Source organism: Mustela erminea, chromosome 14 (genome assembly GCF_009829155.1).
Source record: "Mustela erminea isolate mMusErm1 chromosome 14, mMusErm1.Pri, whole genome shotgun sequence".
In the NCBI taxonomy this organism is placed as follows: Eukaryota; Metazoa; Chordata; class Mammalia; order Carnivora; family Mustelidae; genus Mustela; species Mustela erminea.
The window spans coordinates 36,204,676-36,214,254 of NC_045627.1; the positions used below are offsets into that span (position 1 = coordinate 36,204,676).

Genomic DNA, 9,579 nt, shown 5'->3' on the forward strand with positions numbered 1-9,579 from the left:
TAATCCTTGGTTTTTATTTGCCCTGGTAAGTTCTAGACAAATTCAAAGGGGTGGCCTTTTAGGACTGATTTGAGGGTCCTGGAGTTAGCCCTGGGCAGTGTGCTCTTCTTTCCTGTGTTTTGGCCGTGCATCATGGCGACTTCAAGTGCCTCTCGAGGGCAGAGGTGGTATATTTGACTCCAATCCTTTTGCTGTGCTTGGCGTGGTTGGTCAGCTTGACAAATCCTCAGTGCCAACCAGGTCACCGAATCACACAGAAAGGGCCTGTTGTGTGCCCTTTGTTTTCCCCCTAAACCAAAAGCAGTCATGCTTTCCTCCTTCCTTCTCTTCCCCCTCCAGAAACCTGAATGGAAGGAGACATGAAAGAGAAGGGCTCAGGTTTCTCCAGCATCAAGTTACTTTCATGAAGTGTCCTCATTCAAAAATAAACCTGAGGGGATGAGGGGAGGAGGGTGACAGAGACAGGAGGGAGCTGTTAGCATAGCTCTGCTTCCAGGCTGTATTTTTATTTTAGGGCTGGCATTTAGGTTTGGCCTGGGGACAAGCGGCTAGAAAATGCAAGGCATTTCCTCTTCCTGTCAGCTGGAGACACTATGTGTGTGTGAGTGTGTATATGGGCCTCTGCCACCTTCCACTTAGCACCTCTGAATGACCAACAAAATACACTTCCTCCACAGGTCTGCTACGTCCTTGGCCCCACCAAGCCCTTCCAATCCCATCTCATCTTTGGACACTTTTAAGACTCCCCCTACCCCGGACCATTGCACATGCTGATTCCCGCAGGGAGAAGAACCCCTTGCTGCCTCAAGGGCAGACTCTGTGCTCTCTGAGGTCCTAGGTGGGATATTTCAGGAAGACTCGATGATGTAACAGGCTCATTTGTTCACTTATTTACTCATTACTTGCTGTGGGCCATGTGTGAATTACTTACTTCCTCGGTACCTCATTTTCCCCATTTGTAAATGAGGATGGTCATAAAACCTGCCTCATAAGAGGGTTGAGAAGATTCAATAAGTTAGTAGGTATAACGTCCTTGAAACAGCACCTGGAAGGTAGTTAGTTTTCAGTAAAGGGTGGTGGTATCATTTGATCATGTATACTGGCCTTGAGCTTGGGCAGAGGCGGGGGCTGTGGCGGTGGACTAGACAGACATGGTGTCTGACCACTTGTGACTTATTCTGTTGGAGATCTGTATGCTGCCTGTGACTTTAAGTTCTCAGCTTTGGAGCAGAGCACTGCTGTCTCTACAAGGAGTGAAAGGTCTCCTTTATCCCTACAGGTTGATGAAATATATAGTAAGAGACATGATGGTAGTGATGTCATTGGCACTTTGTGGAGCTCTGGCTGGCTTTGCACCTTCTCTGCTTTATAGAGTTATCTCACTTTTCAGGGGCTCATTTCCCTTATTTGTAAAATGAGAAAAAGAGCAGTTAACGTGGATGCTTGCCCAGGTCCGTTCCGATCCTTTTCTTCACGAATGAATCATCTTTTTCTCTTACTCCCTATCATCTTCTCCTTCCCGTACAGGTATCAGGGCTGATCTTCTCCAGGACCCTGCTGGATGGCACTCCCCGGAGTTGTACAGTACACAGCCTGTTCAGCTGTATAACCTAGCCTGTTTACGATCCACCTAAGTTCCTAGCATCCCGTCTCCTGAGTTTATGTGAAGAAGAAAAAATATATAGCCTCAACCAGATGAACTAGGAATGGCAAACAAAATACACTTATCTGAGCCCCCTTTTTATTATTCCATAAATTGGGAAGGATGTTCCACTGTTGGTTTCTTTTTCCTGAGCCTTAATTAAACAAGCACTTGTTGACATTCCAGTCATTCATTTAACAAATATTTATTAAACACTTATAGTGGGTGAGGCACCGCAGTAGGTACTAGGGTACAGCCGAGACCGAGATCCTTGTTCTCATGGAGCATGAGTTATAGTTCAGGGAAACAGAGAAGAAACAGGCAGACAAATAGGCAAGACAGTTCAAGAAGGTTGGGTACAGTGTAGACAATGACAGAGGGTCCTGGGCAGGCTGGTGTGAGGGGACAGCTTTAGACCATCATGAGGGAAGTCTTCTCCAGGGAGATGACATCTGAGAGGTCACCTGAATGACCAGCAGCCAGCCACATGGACATGGGTCTCTTCTCACTGGCTTGGCAGGAAAGGAATGAGGCCACCTCACACTCTAAGCTTCTTTTCATCACTCCTTGCTTTTTCTCTACACCACTACTCCACTTCCCCTTCCTCCGAGATGGGATCCCCAGTGGCCCTCCATCTGGAGAATGGAGAAGTCTGCAAATGGAGACTCATATATCTTCATTCAGACTAAAGCTGCCCCTTCCTCCTTCCTCCTCTGACAATCCCAAGCAGAGAAGAGGGAATCTTTCAGGTCTTGCTGTGGGAGGATGTTTGGGGCAAGTCTCCCCTTGGAGCCAGCTGTCACATGACTATGCGAGGGGCACCTGGAAGAGAGGTCTCTCATGCCTGCCTCGCTTTCTCAACAGCTGCCCTGCCTGGGATGATGGGAAAACCAGAACCACTAGTTCAGGCTGGTGAACAAGGATAGTGTTGTCTGCACTCTCTAAAGGAACATGTGTAGGAGCACAGCAGCTAGAGGCGGAGGGCTGGAGTTCAAACCCCATATCTCAGGCTCTTACCGGCTGGGTGACTTGGGGGAAAGGTACTTGACCGCTCGGGGTCTCGGTTACATCATTTGTTATAAGAAGCAAGGAGTAATAGTACCCACCTCACATGGTGCTGGGAGGCTCCTATGAGTTTATACCCATGGAGCCTGGAGAGGCGTTTGGTATGCAAGAGCACGTGTGTTCACCCTGATCTCATTTTTCAAGAGGATTATCTAGCCGCTGGCGAGTTTTCATCCATGTGTCAGAGACCTCTTTCCCAACTCTTGGTTCATGCATAAGAAACTTGACCTGGAAGAAGCAGAGCTGTACACAGGTCAGAGGGAGTATCTGAATGTGTGTTTTTAGTATAGGGGAGGGGAACGGGGTGTGGGGGGGATATAAGTGGGGCGGGGCTGCCCTGGTTTTCTGCACCAGTGTTTTTAGCTTGAATATGTAGGTATCTACGTTTGCATCTCTAAGAGGCATTTCCTCACTCTGTCTATTGTGAAGGTTTCCATCCATCCACCCATCTGTCCATCCATCCATTCACCCGTCCATCCATCTGTCCATCCACCCTTCTTCAGCACTTATTTTTGCTGAGTGTTGTGTTGGATTTGCCAAAGTCAACCCTTTTCAGCTTGAGTTCCCCCAGAAAACAGAACCTGGAGCAAATCTTGTGTGCTAGTGCTTTAATGGTGAGTGCAACGCCCAGGAAGCAAGAGTGACGGGACAGAATCAGAGCAGGGTGGAAGGAATGCAACGCCTAGGTGACGTATTTCCAAGCTGGCCTCAGTGTCTCAGAGAACGTGGCCATTTGCCCAGTTCTGAGGACCGTCCCTAGAAAGGTCCTGTGGAACCACTAGGTCCAGAACAAGCCACCATGTGGGGAGAAAGTACAAACGGTGTTTTGACTGGTTTCTCCCCGCCCCCCCATGTAAGTGCCGTGTCATTCCACACTGCATGGCTGCCCTCCCCCCAATGCCCCCAGCAGCTGGCATGATGTCCACAGTGTCCAAGCACGGTTCTGCCACCAAGTGATTGTGTGCAACCCCAGGTACATGCCCTGGACCTCTGTTGTCCTCTCAGGCAAGAAGCCCTTGGAGGCTTGTTGTGTAGGGGTGCAGGAGGCAGGGCACCCACTTTCAGGTGGGGCATGTGGCAGTGCTGGAAGCAACTGCTTTTGTCCTGTGTCTGCGTGGAGGGAAGGAGCATTCAGCCAGGGTCACAACACCAGACCGCAGCCTCTCGACCACCCACTAGCCCGGAGAAACAGGGTTCCCACCCACGAGTCTGTGGGGACAGGGCTGCGACCTTGACCCGGCATGGTTTGAGGGCTTCAGGGAGGAATTTGCCCCAATGACACCTTCACCCCCAACTTTCCATTGCTCCTGAAAGGAGTTTTGAGTTAATTATCCTTGAATTTAGAATTGACCTCTATAAGACATTCTTCAAATTAAAAAAAACATTACGGAAAGACACATGATATTTACCATGTTCCCCATTTTTAGATGTGTGGCCCAGTGGTATTAAATACAATCACACTGGTGTGCAACCATCCCCGAGAACTTCTTGTCATCACAAACCGGAACCCCATAGCCATGACCCAGTGATTCCAGTTCCCCATCCTCCTGGCCCCTGACGACCACCCTTCTCCTTCCTGTCTCTCTGCATGTGATTATTCCTGGCACCGTACATGAAAACACGCAATATGAGTCCTTTTTGCGACTGGCTTAATTTCCCTTAGCATGACTTCTTCAAGGCTTGTCCATGTTGTTGCGTGTGTCAGGAAGTCTTTCGAGGCTGCATGGTGATCCACTGTCTGACTACAGCACATTTTCTTTGTCTATTTATTTGTCCATCGATGGGCACTTGAGTTGCTTCTGCCTTTTGGCCGTTGTGATTGGTGCTGCTCTGAAGACGGGTGCACAAATATCTGTCGGAGTCTCTGCTCTCATTTCTTTGGGGGTATGTACTCAGAAGTAGAATTGCTGGATCATACGGCAGTTCTATTTTTAACTTTTTAGGGAACCTCCATATTGTTTTCTATAGCGGCTGCACTATCTTATATTGTGTGGGACTTTCCTGTAATAGGAGGTTGTGGTGTGAATATAAGAGGTCCCCCGAATGAGACACCCACCAGATGCACCGAATTTCCCTCTTTCCTTTTTACAGTGGCTCAGGGTTGCCAACTGGCTGTGAGGTACAGTCATTACCCCCTTTTATAGAAAAGCCTGTAGACCGTCCGATTTTATGGCAGGCAGCCGCTGTTCTTGCGTACAGCCTCTACACGCCCTCCTTCTGGGTTTTCCTTTGGGAAACCTCCTCTACTCCCAGCATGTGCTGATCCAGTGGGGGCTGACCCTGCCCCAAAGATCCAGAGGTGAACCAGACATTCCATTTTCCCTGGACATGTTGATCAATTCAGCAGGGGTTCCATGACCCAAACTCGGCCAACAGGAGCCTGCGAGTATCTTCTGGAAACTTGCTAAGTGCTTGGGGAAGTGGACTTTGTTGTCAACTGGCGTTGCCAAACGGTTAGAAAGTGAGTCTTCAGCTGCTGATAGCCGTGTCTGCCACCTCTTGGAAAGACCATAATGGAGCTTGAAGCTTACTTGGAAACACAGAGCAAAGAGGTGGAAAGAGGGAGACTCCAGACCATGTCATCGGAGCACCTGGATCTAACTGTACCTAAAACTGTGAGATCTACTCCTGGACATTTCCATACGGAAGGCAAGATATCTCCTTACTAGCCTAGGCAATTGAGTTGAATTTCTCTCCTTGGCACCTGAAGGGAATCCCAGCTAATTGAGAGGTTAAGAAACTTGCTCAATGTGCCTCAGGCAGGCAATGGTAGTACTGAATACTTAGACCCCGAGGGGAGTTCTTGGCTTAGATCTGGATCCCAGCTCTGGGTCAGGACGAGCCCCTGTCTAACTTTCCTTCAGAACTCATGCTGTCAGAACTCATGGGACTCTTCAAAACTCCTTCAGAACTCATGGGTCAGCATGCTGTCAGGGCACAGCAGCCTGGGACAGCTGGAGAATTGCAAGAGCCAGCCCAGAGGCGAGGCCTGGTGGAAACTGAGCCCTTCTGGGAGCTGGCAAGTGACAGCCCTCAGACCAAATCCAGCTCTCCTGTTTTTGTAACAGCCCACAAATTAAAAGGGAAAAACACCAAAACAAGAATATTCTGTGACACATGAAAATGTTATGATATTCAAATTTCCTCTTCCATAAATCCCATCTTCTTGGCTCAAAGCCACGACCATTCTCCAGCAAGTTGTCTCTGGCTGCTTTGGTTGTGCAGTGGGGAAGTCTAGCAATTGCGACCAAGATGACTACAATAGTTACTGTCCAGCCCTTTAAAGCAAAGTTTGCTGACATAACCTCAGCTCTCCCTGGCTCTCTTCCCAAACCACATGTCATGCCCCCTCCTGCTTCCTCTTCCTCCAGCTTTGGTCCTTAAAGGAGCAGGACCCCACAAAATCAGTGAACAGATGGAAAGTACTCAGCACAGCACCTGGCACATCATTAGTGCCCCTGAGTGGAAAAGCTGCTGTTGAGTGACCTGACTCAGCAGTTAAGGACGCACATCACGGCTGTGTGTCGTTTCCAACACTCACTCCCTTTGTGACCTTGGACAAGCTGTTACAGTATCTCTGGCCTCAGTGGCCTCCTGCAAGATCAGATCATAATAGTATATCTCTCCCAGGGTCCTAGTGAAGGTCAGATTAGTCATTCTGTGTAAAGTGTGCTTGGCACACAGGAAGTACTCGGTAAGATCCTAATCATTTTTCCTATCGCTTAATCTCCCCAAAGGAGGCTGAGGTCTGCCTACTTCTGAACATGTCCCTGTTCTCACTCAGGGTCCCCCAGCAAGGCCAAGGCTGTGCCAGGAGCTAAGAGCCAGCCTCCAGACTTAGAGCATCGGTGCCTTGTCAGGTGGGGGCTTCGTGCTGGCCCTGGCAGAAGGCGGCCGAAATCTCACCAGCCAGGCGCTTATATGGGGTCTGAAGCCAGGAGATCCTGGGCTTGGTCCCCCTCCTGTGAAAGTGCGTGTGTATGTGCATGCGTGTGCAGCTGGAGGAGACGGGTTCATTTTGAGGAAAAGAAAGAGCATGTGGGCCCAGGTCAGGGTGAAGAGGGCAAGCTAGGGACAGCAACCTGGACAGTGAATATGGTCCCATCTCCTCTGCCCAAATCTCTCAACCTCCTAGACCCTCAGAGGGGGATGGAGAAAATCGGCAGGATCAAAGGGTCCTTGGGACTTCTGCCCAGGCTCAAGGCCATCCACAAATATGTTCTAGAAGTCGCGTAGGAGGGAGGATCTCTGTGACCTATTGCCTGGAGTCCCCAAGGCTCCAGGTTGGTCAAGACCTCAGTGGGAGTGTGCTGAGTAGCCGGGGCCTGGCTTTCTGACCTGTCCCTCATCTGACCCAGCCCAGACCCCTCCCTATCCCCTCCCTGCAGTGTATCCGGGCCAGAGCCTAGCCCTGCCACTCCCCACGGGCATAAGTGTCCCCTCCATTACCTGGAGGGCAGAGTGGTGGTGGTGGGGGGAAGAGGAACTTCCTGGACCATTTCAGCCTCTGTCCCTCCCCCAGCAGTTCTCACAGAGGTGACAGGGGAAAAATGGGTGCCGAATGGACACACACGCACACATACAAGCTCAGTGTAATGCAGTATATTCTCAGAGACACACGTGCATATATCTAATGACACACACACCCAGGCACACACCCTAGACAGATATGATCACACTCCCCACACATGCAGAGAACTACATACCCTTGACTGTCACACACGCAGCCCCACTCCGACCTCTGCTCACACAGGCACGTCCTGCAGGCTCTTCCTGACCTGTTAGTGCGACTGTGCTTATCTGGGCCAGAGCAAGCTGATGTCAGCCTTCCGGAGAGACTGTGAGAACCGCGTCCAAGGGACATCACACAGGGGCCACCAGAAGGTCAACAGGTTCTTACACACCATCTGGGCCAGTGGCTCCCATGCCTGGAAGCACACCTTAAAATTAAAAATTCCCAAGCCCTGTTCCTACCCTAGACCTAGTGAAAGTAAATCTCAGGGAGAGGTGACCCAGGTAGGAGGGCTAACCTTGCATAGGCTTTCTGGGTGTTCTGAGGCTGGCTGGATTTAATCACCACTGGTCTAACTCAGCCTGTCGCTCTTGGCCGAATGGAGGCCAAGAGACAGAGAGTGACTTGTCCAAGGTCACACAGCAATGGCACAGGAGAACCAAGGCCAGAAGCCACATCTCCTGACGGCCAATCCCTGGGCTTCGATTCCATGGAGATCCTGCCCCCTTTCCCACACCTCCTGCCCCTGAGTGCCCCTCCTGACTTTCATCTGGGCAAGGGGGTCCGCTGGCCCTCCTGTTCTGCAGGGCCTGGAAGCACCAGGTTCTGCCCGTGGCAGGCAGTACCCTGGAGCAGGGGGCTCTCTCCAACCCACTTCTCCCACCATGTGCCCCCCGCCTCCGGGGCGGAGGCCCAGCTCGGGGAGGGCAGGGGCTGGGCTTTGTCACAATCCCACATGTTCACCACAATGGGCCGGGCCCCCACCCCACTCCTGGGGCAGGCCGGAAAGCGGAGTGCGCACACTGCCCAGACATCTGCACTTCGCACAGAGCCAAGACACACTACCCAGATGTTCGCAGAGCTAGAGGCTGGGTGTCAGCGGGGAGCAGACACCTGGGTGGAGGTTGATGCTTATGTTGGAGAGGAGAGGATGTATCTGGTGCAGAGTCAGGGTAATTTGGCCCAAGCTGGGGGTGGGGGTGCAGCCTCAGGACGGCAGTGTTCCCTCCCCAAGCCCCCCACCCCCATGTGGTGTGCTAAGTGGGGCAGATGTGGCCTTTTCTGAATAGGAACCAGACCCTAGGGGCAGCAGCCAGGGGGCATAAATATAACACTAGCTGACTTATCACGAGCACCCGCCATCTGAGCTCTGCCCCAGCATCTCATTTAGCCCTGGCAGTGACGCTGTGGGCGGAGCACACTTACTGTCCCCTCCTCTGGGCAGCTACACAGGGAGGTCACATCACTGGCCCAGGCTCACTGTGGCCCAGGCTCACCTAGTGAGCCGGTGATCCTGCTGGGCTTACCCCCTCCCCTCTCTGGCCAAGAGCACCCCCAGCGGTTTCTCAGGACCAGTCCCAGCATGCCCTGGGATGCTCCTTTCCCCCAATATCATTTGCATTTGAGAGAATTTTCATTGTGAAGATGGGAATCTGGGAGGTGGCCTTTTTCCTCGCGGTTGGAACTTGGTGGGGGGTGGAAATGGTAGGAAGTCAAGCCAGGCACTACCCGCCCCCCTTCACTGGTGGGTGGCTGGGGGAGGGGATGCCAAGTGTCCCGGGACTTCCTGGGCAGAGAGAGGCTGCTTCTTGAAGAGAAAGTGTGGTGGGGGCCCTGGGCTGTGGAGGAGAGGGACAGAACTTGGGACAGGTGACGGCTCAGAGGAGGGAGGGGTCCCATCAAACGGTTGAGCAGGACAACCTCATAGCCAAGGTGGGGAGGCCCTGGGGTTTGACCCTGGATGATGGCTCAGGGATCATGGGCCCAGAGACATTCCACATCCCTCACGTGTTCCTGCTGCCCTCCAAGGACATCATCTTTGGGCCTGGGGTAGTGGATGGAGAGAACAGAGTGCTGGACTCAAACACGGGGTTCTGGGCTCTCAAGTCCGTGCTCTGCCACTGACCTGCTGGTTAGCCTGTGACTTGCTTCGCTGGCTCCTGGGAACTGCTCTCCTGGTTCTCTTCCTTCACTTATTTGCTGCTTCTTCCGCATCTCTCCCACCTCACGTGGGAGCACGGGACCCATCCTGGCCTGTCTCTCCACTGCTCTCGTCCTTTAGGGACACTCAGGCGAAGAGGATGGAGTCTTGCATCGGGAGAGCAGCACGAGTGAAGGCTTGGTGTTAGGGGTGGGGGTG

General features: G+C 52.0%; 1 long non-coding RNA gene across 1 annotated transcript; it reads right to left on the reverse strand.

Annotated features, from left to right (window-relative positions):
• Positions 1-2,972: 2,972 nt before the first annotated feature.
• Positions 2,973-8,107, reverse strand: LOC116573511. Its single transcript, XR_004278858.1, has 3 exons — positions 7,738-8,107; positions 7,414-7,635; positions 2,973-4,708 (listed from the first exon to the last, which is right to left on the reverse strand). It is a non-coding gene; the product is annotated as an uncharacterized LOC116573511 (long non-coding RNA).
• Between the last annotated feature and the right edge of the window lie 1,472 nt (positions 8,108-9,579).